The sequence below is a fragment of the Prenolepis imparis genome, unplaced genomic scaffold, assembly GCF_030444845.1.
Source record: "Prenolepis imparis isolate NDT839.2.m4 unplaced genomic scaffold, iyPreImpa1.0 SCAF_5, whole genome shotgun sequence".
Classification (NCBI taxonomy): Eukaryota; Metazoa; Arthropoda; class Insecta; order Hymenoptera; family Formicidae; genus Prenolepis; species Prenolepis imparis.
The window spans coordinates 10611590-10633260 of NW_028141163.1; the positions used below are offsets into that span (position 1 = coordinate 10611590).

A 21671-nucleotide genomic window follows, 5' to 3' on the forward strand; every position below is an offset into this window, starting at 1 on the left:
CCCTTATCAGCCGGCGTGAGTGCTGCCTTAAGTGCATTCGATGCAATGTCGTATCGGTGAAATTGAACCGTTCTCCATTCGTCGCTACTTAAAAGGACAGTCGCCCCAGGGAGAGCCAGAGGTTAAAACGTTTCGTAGCACCCTCTCCTCCACAGTGACATATTGTAAATCTACAGAGAAATGCGAAAACAATAGAGAAAAGGTCGTAAGTGCGAAAGGCTGTCTAAACAACGTTATTATGAATATTTAACGAAGCGAAAAAAAAATCAACGTAAATGTGTCACGTTAAAAAAACTCTGCACTTCCCCATTTCCAAAAATTATATGCATTGAAACTTTATTTTTTTTCTCGACGCAGTTTTAGCATTTAGAAAAAAAAACACGAAAAATTAATTATAATTTAAATTATTATTAACGCGCGATTGATGAGAAACATTAATATAACATCGCGTTAAGAGAGATATACACATAATTCGCGAGCAACACACACACCACCGTAATTTTCGATCGAATTCGACACATTGCCAGAAGTCTTTATACAATCAGAGTAATTTGATGATCAATTGCATGGACGATTAATTTGATGCCGGTGAACGATACCAGATGTCGACCCTAAAGAACGCTCTGATTCATAGGTCTCCTCGTCCCTTTTTCCGATGAAACAATCAAGGTCATTGGTCTCCGAAGGGGATAAGTTCTTGTCGCTATGGGCCTATACATGATGAAGATAAAACGCAAGCGATACGAAAGATTGATTGCGGTTTACGATTTTGTGTTTCTGATTAGAGTCCATTTTATCGAGAATGTATTGAACCGAATAGAGAGAACTGCCCTTCAATTTTTTCTAATTGAGTGATTGATCAAAAAAAAGGGCCAAATTCTAAAGGCATTACTAAATATGAATTTAATAAAATAATTATCCGTTTTTGAATAACATGATTAACATGATTAATCGCGTAAAAATAACCATATAATTTTCTGTAATTTTATTATGAACACGGAAGTCTGCATAAGCAATCGATATTATCAGCGGTTGAATTATTTCTTTTCGCATAATATAAGTCGAGTTTAACATAAGTAAGCACATAATATATTTAGAGTCACGTTATATTTACGTATTTGTTACATATATAAATATTATTAATACTATTATTAGAGTCTCGCATTTCATGATATACATATCCTATGTATGATGAATCTTTAGTCTTCAAAATACAAAATTTTCGATTCTTCAACTGTGACTCGGTTTCTAGCGATAGCATCTTTAACCACCTCGTGAAATCGTTAAAATACTTCGCTGCGATCTCGCTGGATATTAAGAGGGGCTCTGCAATTAGGCCACGCCTAGCCTACTTTCCGCGCGGAGGTCGTTCACCCGAGCTGAGAGGGTGTATTCTCGCCATCTGGCGTGCTCGCTTGCCTTCCGTCAGGCCAGGTCCGCACCTGCGCGCCGCGCGAAACGCACCACGTGGCGGCGTGCCACGTGGTGGTCGCGAAGGAGAAGCGGCACCAACAACAAGTACTCGAATGTAGCCGACGAGGGTGGTGGTCGCACCGGAAAAAGGGTCCTGGTCGAGGAGATCGTTGAATATCGACCAAGGGCAAGGGCGAGGGCATGCGTATACGACAGAATTTCGGAAAGATAAGCCTATCGAAATTACTTCATCCCTTCTTTAATTTTGCCTTCTCTTGTTGCTCGTCAACACGAATAAAAAAATCGTCTAGAAAAGACATTATACAAGTCTATCCTGATTAATGATAAATCTTGAGTGATTATGTTTTCGAATTAGTAAGAATTCTAGAAAGAGAAAAAGAAAGGGAAAAATATCTTGTTTGCATCGTGTTTTCTGATATAATAATGATGTAACAATTTAAAGTCGCTTTAGTTTTGCACTTCTGTTCATGTATGCATCGAATTTTGAGTATGTTGTACAAGATAAACGAAAATAAAAAGCTACTTTTAATATATAAATTTTATTAAAAAAATATGCGATATGCTTTTTCTCTAGAACAATTCTCATTATTATAATTTAAATATATAATTCTAGCGCTCAAAATTATTGACTAGAACAGATTTGCATGTTTTTTTTTATGAATCCGAGTTTAATTGCATTCTGATATGAAAATTATTTTAATTCAGCTCTGATCTTTCTTTTTCTTTCCCTTTCTTTCTCCGAGAATTTCTTTTGAACTTTTTTTTATTTTCGTTAACAATATTATTTCATACAAAATGTGTCAACTCTGTTAAGCCAGTTTTTATCTTTGACACAATAAGATAATTTCTCCTTTAAAAAAATATCGATGCAAATTGTCACTTGTGTATCAAAATATCTGTATGATATACTAAAATTCTGTTAAAATTTACTTGAAATTAATTGAAAAATATAATTGTATTATCTTTTCTTCTCTTAAGATTTAATTTTCATATAGTTCTTCACTTTGTAACGTTAATTACTCCAAAACTGTAATCTCCCCAAAACTGTCACCTCTTCTGATATTTTCGCCGAGGAAAAATTAATCAAAAAATCTTAAATGGAAAAAGAATCTTCGGTGATTTTGGAACAAATGTACAGCTTTTTTCAAGGAAGTGACGTAGAAACGGAAGTGATTATGACATTTTCAGAAAATCGTGCGTCGCGAGTCGGTTGTGAACACGGAAATTGATGTCTCCCCTCATTTCCGGCGGAGGGCGTCCGCAAGTCCGTGAGAGGCTTACGCGCGTACACGTTTAAATTGGCTCGGCACCATTTTGGACAGCCCTGACTATTCGTATCGAGCGGCAATGCCAAGGGCAAGGGCGTCCTTCCCCCACCCTTCCGACGACCCTGTGTCGACACCCCCTTTGCCTCTGCTCGTTCTCTTCCTCTTCCGTCGGATACGCACGCATACACGTGCACAAACTTACGAGCTGTGCACGCGCGAAAGGGACGCGTATGCGAAAATTATTTTTAAAAATTTCCGACAATTTTTTCAAAAAAATCTTTCGAGAGAAAACCGGGAATTTAACGCCGGAATATTTCTGAAAAATCTATGGAGGTTTAGAGAAAGCCGGAAATTGTGGTAAAATATACGAGTTTGTTAGTATATTCTGAATATATTTAATCAATTATCAAGTCAAGGACGATTTTACACTTTATTAAAAATTAAAAATATCAAATATGCATAAATAAAATATCAAATATGCATTTAAAATTAACATTTGATAAATTAATGATTAATTTTATATTGTGCATATAATTGCACAAATGATCATTTTATGTAATTGCTTTCGAAGTGCAAGATGACAATTTAGCATCTAGATAATGCTCTTCTATAACTCGTAAAAATTTTCGAGCCAAGGGATGGCGAAAAAATCAGCGAGAGAACGGGCACTGTGTGACAGTGACAGGACACGGTAAGAGAGAAGGTGAATTTAATCGAGTATAACGATGAGGAAAGAGTTTGTCGGAGGTGAGGAAGAAAGGGACGAGAGAGAGAGAGAGAGAGAAAAAGAGAGAGAGGGAGGCGCAGCGGAGAAAGCCGCGTTTGGCCTCGCGGGGTTAACGCACTCCCGACGTTATATCGCGACTAACGATGATGTTTCTCTATCGTTACGTAAACGCAGCAGCAGCCGAAGCGACCGCCGTTCTGCATTTTGCTAGGACTGGAAACCCCCACTATTTTGCAACGCAAGTTTAGCGTTATGCTAAAACGATCAAGAATACGATCTGTTTGTCTAGCTGTTTAGGGATGAGATTAAACTCAATGTGTATATAATTCGAAACTTTTTAATATATATCGTATGCATATTTAATACGTGTATGCGTGTGAAATATATTATACACAATATATAGAAAGCGAACGTACACATTAAATCATATTAAAAATTAATAAACTTAACGAAGCGTAAGCCAAAAGCTAATAAGAAAAGACATTGCAAACGAGGCAGATTTCATTCGATTTCAAGTTTCTCTCGCGATAAAAATTCAGACGGCTAATACACGTGAAAAAATTAGATTTTATAGTAGGTCTGTTTGATAGATAGACGACGTGTAACATAAACGATGTTTTATGCCTATGTGATCGCATTTCTGATGCTACAGCAATCCGGACCGGAAGCTGTATATACGTTGCTTCTTCAAAACGATTGCTATTCGCAGATAGCAATACCTGTTAATTGCCATAGACTGTTATTAATAGAGCCTAGATAGCAAGATTTTGACTAAGAACTGCCAAATGAGACATGTTACTCTGTGTTGCGATCCTAGTCTGTTGCTTGAAGACGAGCAGCAAGCGAAAAGGACGTGCATAAATTATGGCATGATTAGACTAGCCGAGGATATCGTGTGTATATATTGTAGCTGTATGTTTGACTGCTGCAGTAATGATTAATGGTACTGTATTGAATCGTGCTGCATTCAGATTGATATCGTGTCTCTTTGATATAGTAACTTCTAAACGTTGTGATTAATAAGAAAATAACTCGTTATTAACTCTTGACCGCTTCTTTCCAATTTTTTTGTGCCCGCATGCTTCTATATTTATTTTAGGACTATACAGAGTTATGCAACATCTAACTTTTACTATTCATATCAACTTTTGAGGCTATATTTTCCTTGTGTTTAATGGAAATTTGAACATCTTCCCAAGTATGTCTTGACAAATTAAATTCTTAAAATAATAAATAAAAAAATGTCCTCTGCATTTAATTATAAGTAAAATTATAATTTTAACAGTGATATAATTTAAAGGATTTATTCAAGTTTTTATAATGTCAGATATTAATCTTTTTTTTAAATTATTGCTATCGAACCTAATCAATATTGAATATGTTATAAGAACTTACGATTTTGTACGGGAAGCCATTAAATACGAAGTCATTAAGAAGCATATCTTACATCAACTCTACAGAAATTATCATTTTAATTGATTTATTGAATTATTATTCGTGGAAATTATTATTCGTGGACGATTCGGCGAATCAGTCGTTTCTATCTCTGGGAAGGCCGTCGTTCGTTCGCAGCGGACACAAAAGCAGGAAATGAGTTTGAGAACCGCTGGGCCAAGAGAAAGCTGCGACCGACATATTTCGCGTTCGCGCAACCGTACGACGTGTATCTGTATTGCTCGTGCAAAGCCTAGAAGACACATGACGCGAAGGAGGGCAAAGAAGGCGAGCGCGTTAAAAAAAGAAAAAAAAAAGCGAGGAGGTGCTAATGACTTCATTCGCTCTCTGGCAAAAGAACCGACTCTGTTGGGCATCAATTAAAGTGTTACTGCAGTGGATCACCATTCGTGGTAAATTTTTTCGCAAAAGGCTTTCGATTTCGATTTCATTTAATTTTTGATGAAAAAGAATTGTATTGAAAAAAAAATCCATTTGCTTTTAAATAACTGAACTTTAATATTAAATCCCGCGAAAATGTCAAATTTATCTGACAATGAGTTTATAAGCGGACAAAATTTTATCTATTTATATTCCTTCGAAGTTTTAATTCGCAAAATACTTTCTGTTGAAGCAGAAATATACTCTTGTATATTTAATGATCTTTTAATTACTTGTAATTAAAATCGTTAAGACACAAAGCAATATTTTAATTTAAAAAATATAACTTAATCTATTATAATCAAATTAGCCTTTCAACTCACAACTTCAACGAATTTCAAGATGATTCTTTTTTTGCAAAAAATGTCAAATTAAAATTTTTTATTAAAATTCATCAATTTTCTCTTTTAAAATTTAATTTCGCCAGAGGTCTTTTTTGTATTCAATGTTAAATTACTAAAAAATTATAGACAATTCGATTTTTTACCAAGGAAAATTCTTATCCCAAATTGGACAAAAAAGAAGACAGACCGCGACCAATAGTTTTGATACACTGTATATAGAAGTAAACACGTCAGTCTCGAGCAGAGGATGCGTCGTAGTAGTGTAGCGGTTTATGCCGTCACTTTCGCTGCGCCTCGCTCCTTTTCGCCTCGTCATTCTCATTCAACGATCTCATAAATGGATTTTTAGAGATAGATTCGATAACGGATGGATAAACGTCAAATCAAAAATATTTTTTTTTTATGTGACTTGTACGATGCATTTCTTTTTTTTTTCAAGAATTCCAATAAAACTTCAAACTTTCTTTGCCTTTTTCGATTAAGTAAATTGCTAATAGTTTTGTGATCTTCTTGATTCCAAAGAATCTATAGCGGAAAAAGATAGATTTCTTTTTGTACTTCCTGTGCAAAGCAACGTGTAGACTGATTATAAATTCATTCGTGCACGTCGAATAAATTCTACGAGATAGCGTTATGTCCCGGATGAGAAATTTGCGAAGCGAATTGCCGTCTAGCATTCGAGCGAAACAATATACCCTTCGTTCACCGTCACTTTCGCTGCGCTTCAGAGAATAGGTACGCTATTCCCGCTCGTCGGTCACGCGTGCATGTCTGAACGCGTGATGCGCATACGGGGTTGTCATTGAAGGAATAATCTGCATTGCACATATGTGGAACGTATGTTATGCGCGTAATAGGATTGTAGGAAAAAAAAACGAAAGCAAGCTGGAGCTTAATGGGACACTCTTTCGAGAAGATAACAATTGTATTTACGTGTCATTAGTATTTTAGCAATATTATCCATATATAATCAATCTTTTTTATTAGAGCTGTATATAAATTATAATTAAATTATAATTATTTTGATTTTAATAATAAAATAATTACTTTAAATATATTATATTAATAATATAATAATTTTTATATATTTCTTCTATATAAAATATTTATATTAAATATTATAAATTCTTCTATATATTAAACATAACTATACTCTATGATTATTTAAAAATTTTTCAGATTAATAGAATTTAACGATCTTTATTAGAGAATATTTTCTAAAAACAATTTTACGATTACTTATGTAATTTCATATGATTCGAATTTTGTGCGTAATTTAAAATAGTAATTTTGCATCAAATGTACACCTGCCGATCGAAATTGAATTGGCAAACTTATACAAATCGTTTGTCGCTTTCGCACGTCAGGGCAATGCATTGCACCCAGGCACAAATGCAAGTGCAAGGTAGTGTAACGGGGAGTCAGTGGAGAGGTGAGCGAAAGTTTCTTACGTCAGTCAAGGCAGGCGCATAAACGAACCGTCATCATCGCGTTCGGCGGATATGTGTATATCTTGTCAATCTCGACGGTGCTTGTTTTTCACGTAAGCGCTTTTGGATGAGCCATTTTCGTATATACATACGTCGTAGCGTCTTATCTTGCATTTTAGAGACGATACACAGAGCCGGGCATTCGATGCGATCAGCATCCGCGTGGAAAATCAGCCGGCGATGAGGAAGTACGGTCTCAAGAACTACGCTCAAACTATATAAATGGCTTTCGCTTATCTCAATGCCGCCGTTTGCTCTTACCGCCAGTAGTTTTACAGGCGGCGTAATGAAGTGAGAGATCGCTTGTCGAGGAAGTGCCGCCTCCGGAGAGGGTTTCGTATCTTGCCCGATCGAGAAGGATGCCGCTGTACCGCGTACGAAACGAACTAAAAATAGAGATCTAGAAACTACGTTTTGCATTTAATCGCGAAGTTCGAATTAAGAAGGGAATCATTTATAATTATCCTGATAGAAATGTTACTTTATTAGAATCTTCATGTGCGCAGTTTATTATTTCGTTTAGTGAATAATATAAAATATAGATATATATATTTTAATATATATTTAAAAAAATATATATATATAACATTTATAATATATATATTTATAATATAAAATATAATTATATATATTAAATAATAAGTAAATATCAAAAAAACTTTAATTGCATGCAATTTTTCTCAATTTCGTTCGATTAAAAGGTGTCAGCGCTAGTCTTCGATCAAAAGTTGCTCAGTCAATTAAACAATTCGTCATTTTTAATGCGATTGCAATACATAGTTGCGATAAATTATTCTCAATTCATTGTGAACGATACTTAAAATGACCCGTTACGAAGCAACGACCCGGAAGCGATAACTGCGCGCGAGGTCGAACCCATGGTCGATAAGGAGGTCGGGCGTATACATAGCAGCGGCGAGTTTTCCAGGTTGATATATTCATGTTAGTGTTAGACCATTTGTGTGTGTCCGTACGTATGTATATGTATATGTGTGTGTCGCGTAATCGAAACAATCTCAGACAACGGCGATGCGTTTCTGACGTACCGCGATGGCATGATAAGCCGCACGAAATCTGATGCATTATTATTTCACGTGCGATACAATGAGAAGCGGCCAGAGGTTTGCCATGTACAGGGTGGCTCGTTTATGTAACAAGCTCCACTAATGTTTTGGAGAAAAATTTCTTCGCGCGAGAATTTTCCTCATTCGAAAAAAGCACAATGTTTTAAAGCTTATTTGTCTTGTTTTGTGATGCGCGCAGTCCTTTAGAAAATTCAAGACTGCATTTAGTCAAGAATATCGTTTAACAAGTACTCACGACACAATATACTCATGTCGCAATAGTTTAGAAACTGTAGCTGACTTTAAACGATTTGTTACACGATTTTTTTATATTTATTTCTGATCTGTTTTATAGAGATTAAAAAATTTTAGAGTCTCGTTTCTGATTAGATAGTCCGCAAATAAAAATGGTTTTCACAGCAGAATATATATTATCAAAATATTTTCAAGTTATATATAATTACGAGAACACAATATTTTTCATAAAAAATAAAAAATAAAAAATAAAAATAAAAAATAAAACTTGTAATATATTGAAATAAAGTGCGAAGTGAGAATATCGGCTGCTCGTGTTTTCGTATGATGTGAATACGGCTTAACGCGGCACGAACACGACGTCGTGTTGCAATGGCCCAGAAGCGGTAGCTAGGCGAAGGGTCAAAAACACCGAGCGGCACAGTTTCTAGGCCATGCGCTGCTATCTATAAACCCCTGTACGAGCTTCAGCCCCCGCGCCTCTCTCTTTCTGTCTCTCTCTTTCTCTCGCTTTGCTTCTTTCACGTCCCGTCTCCCTGTCCCAACCCTCCCACACTCGTTGAACTCTCTACTATACCTACACCATCTACAGGACACAGAACTTATACTCTACTCTGCCCCGCTATACTTCTGTCCGCATTCTCTTTCTAGTTCTCTTTCTCTATCCTTGTCGTACTCTTCCGGCGCTCTCTTACTTTCTCTCAGTTAGTCGTCATTCCAACGCCGGTCGTTCTTTTATGTAGCGATGTCTTCGTCTTATAAAGAGCGCACGGAGACTCGAAATAGAGGCGACTTTGATATTTCTGTTTCCACGAAATGTTATTTCGGCCGGATTTTGGCCGTGATTGGTGGCCGAAAAGATGTAATTGCGGCCTCGAGATTAGTCATTCGAATCCACAAAAGATTCTGGATTCCTCATTTTCTTATCCCATCTCATTCTTCTTACATGTATTTCCTCGTCTCACCAGATATTGTACAATATGAGCTACAAACTGGTCACATCGCTACATTAAAAAAAAATTAAAGATAGACTCGATAAAATCTTAACAGACGTACTATAATTATTTTCATATAAATTTCTTTGAACTAAATTATTCTAAATAAAAAAAGACTAGATTAATACTAACAGTGATAAATAATTTGAATTGTGTACGACGTTTTATATACATTTTTAAGATTAAGATTTTTATTAATAATTTTATTAATAGATTTTTATTAATAATATTATTCGAGCTTAATAACAGAAAAAAATTAATTCTGTTAACTCCTGACAATTATTTATATGCGTCTGCATTTTCAGGAATCAAAAATATACTAGTTTTATGTATCTCGCGATTAATTAATTTCCAATTAAAGAAATGTCCCTCAAAATATAGATTGCTTCAAATATAACATAATTGTCGCCATTAATTTTTTTTTTAATTTCTATGTATTTTACTTTTTATTTCACCGAATGAACAATAAAAAAATTAATTTGGGATTTACATAAAAAGAAAAGAAAAAGAATTAAGCGAATGACAGATTTGTGCAACGATTGGATATGGACCTACGAAGCCGATCTAGATCCGAATAATTCGACGTTCAAACTTGACAATGGAAATCGCTAGGTGCTTTTAAATGGGCGAAATAATGCGATACGCATTATTACCTATCTCTTCTTAGCGCTTACGCAATCGATCACTGTCGGTGTATCTGCGGGTCCACGTTCGCACGAAAGTATCATGCAGGCCAGCGACCGATCGCTCTCTCTTCCGCGAAGGTTCTCATCGTCGCGCACCGGTTTCGTAATCGGAAAAATCGATACTTTCCTAAAACGCCAAAGATTCGTGTCTCCCATGTCTATTAGCCGAGTTTTTGAAACGTGACCGATATTTGCAATGCAGATAGTTTTCCAATTTCCAGATAGTTTTCCAATTTCCATATTTCCGAAGAAATAGTATATATTTATAGGAAGAGAATAAATTTTATAAAATATACACAAGGTATATCGTAAAATATGGGATTTAAAAGTCAATTTTTTTTCATCTTTTATATAATCAGTATAAAATAAAAGCAGCATTTAAGCTCTTGTTCGTAAATATTATCCTAGTGTGAGCAAATTAATTAGCATCAATTAACAATGTGTATCATTTTGTAATGGACAATTATACGCGTCGATTACGAATAATTGATAATTGATGTGTGCAGTTTCAATTGTGTATCTGATTTAGAACGAGCGACAGCTTTTCTCAAAAACATCAATAATATGCACATAATTGCAACGTTTTAGCGCACTTTGATATCTCTTTCACATTCATCATTAACATATTAATAACGAGCGATTATAATTAATTCGCTAAAGAGACCGATTACGCGGCGATGATTACGAAACAGTTCATGTTATTGTTGGATTACGAGCAATTTGCGAAGAAAAAAAACTGTTAATTTATAAGAAAAAAACTTTTAAGCAGATGCATGTGATATTCAGAAAATAAAAATGAAAATTTTATTTATAAATGCGCTGTTTCGTCCTCGTACATCCGTACCGTTTGCTCATGACGACTATCTTTACCCGGTTTAATATTCCGGACTAACGACTTTCACTTAGTAGCAGACTCACTTCCTGAACATGCAAGTCAATCAGACGCCGTTACGCGATCGGGTCATATAATGAAAAAATGAAAATCTCTATCATTTCGCGAATATTGGTCTACCATTAATCTCGTCATTAATCTCGTTCTCGGCATACTTTGCAGCATGTTATTTCTATGTAGATATTTATCTTTGAAGACTCATACATAATAGTTGTTCCTGGGTATAAAATATTATGTGAAACTCCAACTGTGCGGATTATTATATAAATAAGTCGATATAAAATGCAAACAGAGTAACAAGTGCGAATATATAATACGGATAATAAAAAAAAAGAAAAAACAAATAAGGACGAGTTTTAATAGTAATAGCATAGGAAGTACGCTTTTGAGAAAGATGTAATATATAATCATATAGAAAAGTGTAATATAGAAAAATAATAGAAAAATGTCAGGAAAAATCTATTTACATGTCATTATCATTTCATTTTTGTCAATTTATTTTCGAAGATCTAAAAAACTCTAAGTTCAACAATATTTATAGTCGTATAAATTATTTTTTTGCATTTTTAGTACTTTGAAACATTAATGAAAATTATCGACCAGACACAAATATAATTGAAACAATACAATAAGCAGATGCAATAAATTCACCGGCAGTGCAATTATCGATGACATAAAGCTTTGCCTTTAGCTTATTTTGGTAGTATCGTTCGTTCTTATGTAACGTTGTTCCATGACCGATGATTCAAGCAGAATAGAGTAGGCGTAGCCGTAGGAGTGTGAGAGGCACGAAGTTTATAGACTATCACCGACTTCTCGACTGAATGAAAACGAGAGTGGTGCTTATCGGAAATAATTCTTTTTCGCTCCGCGCGACCGTACCTGATCCATGATTCGCTTATTCATAGTGCGGCTTGTCTGTGGAATTCGCGAAACAGTGAGGGCTAAAAGCCGGGTCATTTCACTTCCCGTTGCATAAAACAACGCAATTAAACGCGATTATTTAACGCGGCGAGTGGTATAATAACGCGACCGACCGAAGGGTGGGAAAAATGAGAGTAATAGTACTTTATAGTTCACTGGAGTAATGAACCGGAAATGCGTTATTCCGCGATTCTGCTTTTTTTTTCCTCGGTTAGTTTATCGTAATTAATAAAATTGACGGTAATCGGTAAAATTGCGACTCTCCTAATATCGTTTTACGTAACGTAACGTTCAACTGAATACAGATTATATAACGAAAGCTGTTGAACGATTGATCGAAAGAAGCCAGTGTATGCCGTTATTTGTAAAACATTGAATTTGCTTTATTAATCTTTATTTGCATAATTAATAATCGGAATATTATCGCGATAGCGAGATGAGATTATCTCTCGGCTCATTTTTTATTTATTATTATGCTTTTATTGTGCTTCTATACATTTAATTTCACCTATAATTAATATATTTAATTATATTTTATTCAGAAAATATAGAAGAGAAAAGTACGATTGTACTTTTTCAGATACATGCAAGAAAGAATCAAGATTGATGTATTATAAAAGATATGTAGAAAAATGATAAATCGAGAAAAGCGAAAATAAGAAATATTTGACCAATGTTTTCTTGATAACATTTAAATCACCAAAATGTCGCATCATAAAATTTTTAAGTATGGCATGATTTTTAAGTACAATGTGCCAATTTCACAGGAGTTTATAAAATTATTTAATACAAAACGTCTCTGCAAATTATAATATCTAAATTGAATCTTATATCAGCGATCTTAACTTTGCCATTAACGATCTGTCAGTCGCTAAAAATATCAAATAAAATCGCATAATAAAAATTTAACATACACAAAAAAATAACAAAATATATAGCATATTCTAATTTGCAAGGTTTGTCTAGTCTGTTTATAGGGTTTCGCGCAAATGTCAGAAAGTAGTTATGTGTGTGCCACCTCACTCAGCATAATTATTATATTTTTTTCACTATTTTGGAAAAAAACGAGGTCTGAACTGTCATAATTTTTATCCACATTAGATGAGTGAAATTTTTCTTCAGAAAAATAAACCGACAAATATTTTCCGAGGAAAAGTTTCACGAATATATTTACGAAAGTTATAAAAAAAACCTTGAGTGCGATTATAATTCATGTTTAAAAAATATTTAAATGGAAAGGATTAAAATACAGTTTCGCCGATGGCGGTTGAGCTTCACTGTCCGGTACAAATAAACTCTTCTCTACGTCATTACGGTAGATCGACCGATCTGGCAGAGTTACGTGGCCGGGAGAATGCGTGAGGGATAAAGTGGAGATGCAAGAGATGGGGGAGGGAGGGGGTGAACAAACAGATTTGCTAGATAATAGGTGGGGCATCCGTGACGGAGAGGCACGAAGACGAGGCAGAAGGTTCCGAGGTTGTATCTCTTCGTAGGCCATTTCCTTGTGGATAACCCAATTAGAGCGATTATTTAACGCCTCTAGTCGCGATTCTACTCTTCCTCCTTCGTTTCTTCCTCCTTCTCTTGATACCACTTTCCTACCTATTTTCACGGTGCAAACTTAGAAGGCGAGAGATAGTTTTGCAAAGGGAAGGGTGAGGGTGGAAAAGACACGATGAAACAGGTACCACGATACTTATAGTGGGTGTCGGTAAAAGCTGATTTCTGTATCTAGGTAAAAGCCTATTTCTGTATCTAGGTATCCGAGACCACGCGATCTGAGAGATCTTGCGATTATTGTCAAGCTATAGAATTTTGCACGTAAAATGTGTAACTATATAGTTGATAATGATATTGGATTAACCTTTTTTCTTTTTTTTTTTAATATAATAATTATATATAAGAAAAACCGAGTGTAAGCTTTTTTATCAATTCAGAGTATTTAATACAATTTTCACATGTTTATTTATTTCAAGCGTGCAAAAAAATGTTAATCGCAATGTCGCTGTTTTCTTGATACTTGCAAAGATTGATCGGTGCTCTGGAACATTCTATATGTCTCCACAATAAAAACGAGCGGCAACCACCCAGAGAATGAGAATACAAATCTAAGACAGCAGAGGGGAGAGAAGGAGGAGGGTCGGCAATCCGCCGATGAGATTACGTTGAGTATGCCTGTGCATGTCCTCGTACATATATTGCATCTTATACCTTACCTAAGCGCGCGCGCTCTCAGCGGGCTCGGCAACGCGAATGCGCATTAGTCCGTTCCCCATATTTGTCCAGGGTTACCTGCGGTCGTTGTGTCCGAAAACTTTGGCAATAAACTTACGCGGGGGCCTCGAGAGCGAGCGTGAGCGCACGGCGACCTGGCCGATGCGATGGCGGCGCGCGCCGCTGCCAGGATAGTTTCACTAGTTACATAACTCTAATAGGCTGGCCATTGCCGGTCGCTACTACTATGCCGTCCGCCGTGCAAGAGAGGAGAGAGAATTCGCGAACCTATCACGTAACCATTCAGTTAGTCGGGAAGAATGTTTTTTTTTTTTTTTTTTCAATCGTTAATAAATTTCTGAATTATTTATTTCGTCAACTTCGAGACGACGATTTCGACGCATCGCGAGAAAGTAAGAAATTAATTTCGGACCTGCAAACTTATCGTGTATCCGATTCAATAAGACGCCTAATTGTGACATTCCTCTCTTGTCATGCAAAAACATATGTTATATTTTTTAAATAATTTTTAAATTCTGTCTCGCTCAAAAAACTCTGAATGGAATCTATCGTCATTTTTATCGTTTTCATGTTAACTTGGATTTAATGCAGTACAATCAATATTTTTTTTCTACCTGCCGAACCTTCTGCGTTCCGTCTTTATTGTAAAGCGGGGATATCACTGCAGTTCCGCAGACCAAGGGTGATCGACCGAAGTCTCTCGCGCGCATCTATGATTGATAGGTAGCTGATGGTTTCACCAATTGCGTAATCAATTTCATGCCAGCTACCATCGTGTACGAGGTGATAATTTTGCAATACAACAACAAAGTAGTTGGTACGATCGGAATTTGAGTCACCAAGCAGAGATAGCAATTGGGTTTCTCGAGAAAAGACACAATATCGAAATCATCCTTCAATTTATATAAATTGATTGTTTTATATAAATTAGACGAGAAAAAATTATATAAAATACATGTATTAAAAAAATTTATTTTAATCTATAACAGTCTCTTTTTCTTAGTAATTTTTATTGACATATAATATGAGCAAAAATTATTATTAATAATTGGGCTATTATTTTCGTCAATGAATAATTAATAACAAGTTAATATATTTTGTATTTAAATTTATATATTTTAATATGCGTATATACGTATACTATTATATATAATTTAGGTAAAAAGAAATAAATTAATGTATCCAGTTTATCTTGAAAACTGTGGCTTAAATATTCTATACATATGTCAAGTGTCATCGTATAGATTTTCAATTCCCATTAACAGCTGCTAATGACAGTCTCACTCTCAGACGAGAACGCTCACGCATCTATCGACACGTTCACATTCTCGTACATGTCGTACATTAGCTGACTGATAGGATTGCGCAAACGTCATCGAAAAGTTCATGATACAAAGTCACGTTACGAAAATGGCGCGACGCGGCGCGAATCGCGCTGTGTTGTACGTACGTCGATGGCCGTGCGCGAGAGCGAGAGTGCACGGGCGAGCGTATCGGTGAATGTTAATGCCAATTCGAACACACCGGTAATAATAATAAGGACGAGCGCGATCTCTCGACGCGCCGTGCCGCCCCGTTACAAGCGGCCTTTTCTCGACATGACGCCCACTCTCATTTGCATCTGTCGCACGCCCGTGGCCGCGAGGCTCCGCTAATTAGTAATTGCGATGACCCTCGACCGATGACTCTTAACTTGGAATAACTGTGTGTGACTTGAAATTTAACCAGGAAATTCCAAACTGACATTTTTTCGCTAAAGAATTTAATCTTGGCGATTAAAAGAATTAAAATCGGCCTCGATTTTAACTCGAATATTTAAGTTTAAATATAAACAAAACAAATTTGTCAAAAGTTCTCATGAAATCTTTCTATTGTTCTAATTTAGTTTATAGAATTTTGTGCTAATATAGGGGATACATTTGGCGAATATTTAAATAAATCGGTTGAAAGATTCATTGTGCGATCGATTCGATCGGAATAATAAATCGTAGGTTTTGTTGTTTCATAAAGTCGTCATTTTGTCGAGTTCAACATTTCGATCGGATTATTTGAATAGCTCTTCATATCAGGCACAGCTTATTTTCAGGAATTGTCAATTATTGAATTGTTTTTTTTTTTTTTTTTTATTTTGCACACGATTGCTTTTGCGGGATGCTGCAAATTTATACATTTAACAATGGATTCTTCAATCAACGTTTGAAAAAGCTTACGTTTCGTTTAGCATAGCTGATTTACAAAGCTTTATATAATTTAATAAAGCTTATCATTTATTGCAATAAAAGAGATGTTAGATATTATCTTTTAATTTGAAAAATCAATTTCAATTACCAATGTAGTTACATCTGTTTGTAATTTAATATTTTTACATATTTTGCATTTTATTTGCGGAGACTTGCACGAAGTAGTAGTTATCGTTCAATTTAACTATATCACAATAAATTTTTTAAATATTTTTAAATTTAATCAGATATTGGATTCTCTCTTTCTCTCTCTCTCAATTCTTATTAATTATAAATAGAATTTCGGCAAGGATGCCTTAACAAACTTGGCGGCGAACTTTTATTAGTTGGAACTTTTCGTCCGCATTTAAACTATGAACTACTGCGAAAAATTCTTACGGAAAATATTTAAAAATAATTCGTTATTTCTTTTTCCCATTTTAATCTGTCATATTTAAATATTATATATTACTTTTTTGATATTGGTTTTTCGCTGTATAAATTAAAAGCGCTTATTTGTGGAAGTAATTATAAAAATAGCTATATTTTGTTGTATCATTAAAATAAATATTTTATAGCATAACCGTTTAAAGCATAAACGTTTACAAATTTGCATATTATACATATTTTATGTCATTATATGTTATTAAAATATACATATAACACTCATATTTTTGTTATATTAGAGTACAAATAAGCATGTATTTTTATTAAAATTTACAGCGTTGTATTATATTTTAAAAATATAAAATCTTTCCTTAAATCTAAAAAAATTGCCGATATGATAATTATGCTTAGTGTATTTCATTGTATCCGCATCGTGACAATTAAACGGATATCTTTTATCGCACACGTATATTGTATATCTGTATAAATTCATCTCGAACAAGGTCGCAGGAGCTAGGTATCTCGATTCATCGCAAATCGCAATTGCATTCCAATATGGTGGGAGATTATATCCGTTTCAATGAAACAATGTGGAAGTTCTTTGTAAATATAACGAATAAATAAATAGTGTAATTTTTCTTTTAATTGTGAATTTTTTATATTTTACGAAAAAATAATGATCGAATAAGTACAGATCGTTCTTTATAAGAATTTGTTCTCAATATAGCTTGATAAAATGTGATGGTTATAATTATATTTATATTACAATTGTGCGCATATTGACAAAAATATTTTAACATAATTTTTATAAATACAACAAATATCTGCAACTTTTTTACGGTTTTTCTTACTAAAAAATTATTAAATAATTGTTTCTATTAGGAAAATATTAGAAGCTATTAATATCTGTCTCTCTCCCTTTCTCCTCTTTTTCTATTTTTGCATAAATATTATATAATATATAAACATATATACCTATATATATTTAATGTTTTTTTTTACATATACTATATTTGCTATTATATGGTACATATGCACATAACGCATATGACCGAACCCATTCACTGGTGCTGTCATACTTTGTCTGACTTGCATCATCGAGATGTTGCAATCAGTTACGCATTTCTTATATTTTGTATCGCAGGAGTGGAATAAACATGAGATGTGTACTTCGCGTGATGTCTTGATCTCGCTTTACCTTGGTGCAGTACGAAGACAACGACATTCCCCAGACTCTACTTGATATAATATTGATATAAAAAGACAATAAATCGTTTTGCGCACATAAGTCTTACACAATTTATAATCGAAAATCATTGCGGACATTGAAAACAAATAAGTAGACGTACAATCAGAAGATTTATCTGCAGCTTGTATTAAAAGAATTTACGTTGAATCACAAATCAAATAGTGCAAGTGCAAGACGATTTACTTGAGCTTGATGTAATAAGGATTATTCTAAACGCACAATATCTTAGATTTAATGAATTATTTTTCGTTTATAAATTATTAAAAACCAATTTTTCGAGAGGACATGTTAGATTAATGCGGGAAAATATTGTAATCATTGTATTACAATAATAAAACTTTAAATTTTCGATATTTTTTAAAATTTTATATTCGTGAAAATTAGATCATGAAATTACCCAATTTATTGTCATACATCTCTTTTATTACTATTTGTTATCTGTTGCGGTTATTTGCGAAATGCTTTCAAATTTTTAATTTGCAAAAGAACTTTTTAATATTGCAATTACTTACAAGTTATTGTTCTCCGATATTTTCATCGAGGAAAAACCGAAAATGATTCTAAAAGAATCCAGATTAGTGGCTCAGAACAGTCATCTGTGTAATATCATACACAATATAACTCATAAAATAAAAAAAAATATATAGGAAAATAATTCCTAAAGTTAATAATTATAAACAGATATATTTTTTCCGCGCTTTGTGCAAACTTTTCTTTGATCTTTCTACGGATATCGGGACGATGCTCGACGGTACGTGACAACTCTTTCCCATGCACGCGCCGTCGCGTGCACGCGTTTTTTTGCAATAGATGTGCGCGCACGGTCGTGCGTTCCGCTTGCCAGCGTTAAGAGAGCGAAAATGATTCACCTCCCGTGGCCTAAATAAACAACCGAGAATACATCGACCCGAACGCAAGCCTAGTAGCCGCCGCTTCGGTCGGAACCCCGTCGTCGACTGCGCGTGCTAATACGACGACGGACACGACGATGGACAGATTCGATGCTGTCGCATCGTCGTGCCCGATGGAGCAATGTATAGCAACACGTCGACGGTATTATAGTCGACGGCCGGATGAATCCGACACGATGAGAGTCGTGCAAATTATATTTCCGGCAAAGATCGAATTCGATGTAATTTCACTTGAATTCTCCGAGATGCTCTGTCATAGATACACAAACGTGCTAAATTGATAAACGCTAATTGTTTGTGACACGAGATATATTCTTTTGCGATTTTTCGGAAAAAATCAATCGTTGATTATACCAATTTTATAATCCGAGCTTAATCCTTACAAAATGCTGCAATATTAAATTAAAGACTACTTTTGGGGAATACAGATAATTATTTAATTATTTAATTATTATGAAATATATCTTCTGTGTGATTTAAATTGACGTCATTGTACCATTTGCGTAGAACGGCTATAAGTAAAACGTTATCTGTACACGAAGCAGGAGAGATAACAGCGTTAGGGAAACTTTGACATGAATATGCATGCGAGCACCACGCATATTGGGTAACTACCCAATGAAACTTCACTGATATTTTTATATTAAATATTAACGTGTACACACAAGAGCGTTCAACTTAAATTAATAAAAGTTTATAAAAAAAACATTAGATGTTTTACATTAAAATTTATCGTTAGAATTATTCAAATAATATATAAAAATTCAAACTATTTATATAACGTAATATTGAAAATGTGATTTTCCTAGAATATTATTATAATAAAAAAATTAATGCCAAAGATAATATTACAATGAATGACTAATATCTCAATATACATATATGTATATAAAGCTAAATATATTTCTTGTTTCTCTATTGTGATCAAATTCGAAATATAACATAATAAAGACTTATGTACGTTTATTTCATTCGTATAAATAATAAAAAATTAACAGTGGTATCATTAATTTGTTGAAATGCGAAAAAATGAATACTTGTTTTTTCCCCGCAAATTAAAAAAAAAATAAATAAGCTATGCTCTCGCTGCTCGGATGTAGAAAGCGTCGTTGGCATTAAACTTCGCTATCGCGCTCGCGCGTCCATTTTTCCGCCTACTTTTGCGAGGTATCGACGAATTTTTGCTTGGCCTACTTCGTCTTATCGCGCACTACTAGTAGGAGGACTATGTCGGGCTCGGTCGGATAATTTGTGTCCCTGCGCTCTCTCTCTCTCGCGACCGCCGCCATCTCGTCGTCTACGCCTTGTCATTGAAAGTGTTCAAGATCTAGTGCAGAACGCAGCTGCATATTATGCTGCTGCTGCTGGTTGCACACGCCACGCAAAACGTCTCCCACGAGATCATTATTCAGTACCGTGGCTCAATTGCCCTTTGCGCCTTTAGTCAAGGATTGCGATTGAAAGTCTGGATTTTTTTACAGTTGGATAAGGCAAACACTTTCGCAATGTCGAAGAACATGTGAATTTGTCGAGATCGCGATGATTGTTACATTTAATAATTTCATCTTTCACATGATAAAATAATTACGTACTATTTCTCTCAACGTTCACATCGTGCATCTATATGTATTTAAATATAAAAATACGTAAAAAATTATTTTCCATAGTTTCTCGAAAGATAAAAGCGAATATAAACGCAAATAGATAGAATTGCGTTGCCGCTTCGCTTGAAATTGTCGTAGAATATTCGGCCTGAATGTTGTAATGGGTAATACGCCGTACCAAATTATGTTCCTTGCAAAATGTAGAACAGGCGGGTGATAAAATCTCGGGTTTCATGCTAGAAACCTTATAGTCGATTGTTATGTAATGATGTCTTTCCGTGCGCGATTTTTTTCAAAGTTATAGGAGAAACTAGAAAATCGCTACGTGTCACGAAACGAAAATGAAGATGAAGTTGCTGATACTTTATCATTTTCGTCGTCGTTGACAATCGAGAATATTATTCTTGCAAATATCTAGCAAGAATTTTTTCTACGATAGCACAAGTACGGTGACACATATATTATAAGAAGAAGCATTTCTATAAAGAATTTGCTGAACAAATTACTTAATCATTTTTTTACTACATTTATACATATAAAGAGGAGATAAGCATGTATGGTGGACAGATATAATTATTATTTCACATTATTGCGAAATTAGAAATATCTTGCTTCGAACCTATAATATATCTAAAACACATGTAATTAAAAGGGATTTACATTTCTCATATTTTACTTTTAGAATTGATTTACAGATAATAGCTAAAAATTTTCTTTATTATTAATATTTTTATTATATTTTACTTTAGATTATTACAAAAAACATAGAAAATAATTGACATATATAAAAAAGGAAAAACATTTTTTTTAAATTAAAATATTAAATATTAAACAGATATTACTTGATGTATATTCCAATTGTAGAATACATCCTATTTCAAATGACATTCAGAAAGATGTAAATTTCTTCTAGCTATTCCGCATTCTAAAACTCCGTCATTATTCAAATAATACCTTGCGTCAATTCACGACGTTCATTTTGTTCGATTCCGGAATTCGCGGATGTGCGTCGGCCGGAATTTCCGACTTGGGGCGTGAAACTTATTCCACGAAATTACGTAACATTTAATGTAAAGAAAAGCGCAACTTGACTGTGACCTACAGCGAGT

At 34.4% G+C, this 21671-nt stretch overlaps 2 protein-coding genes across 13 annotated transcripts in view; one reads left to right on the forward strand and one right to left on the reverse strand.

Annotated features, from left to right (window-relative positions):
- Positions 1–21671, reverse strand: part of Hr4 (nuclear hormone receptor 4) — a 175238-nt gene that overhangs the window by 82953 nt on the left and 70614 nt on the right. The gene's annotated exons all lie outside the window — the stretch shown is intronic.
- Positions 1–21671, forward strand: part of LOC145935871 (uncharacterized) — a 271196-nt gene that overhangs the window by 68518 nt on the left and 181007 nt on the right. The window lies entirely within an intron of this gene.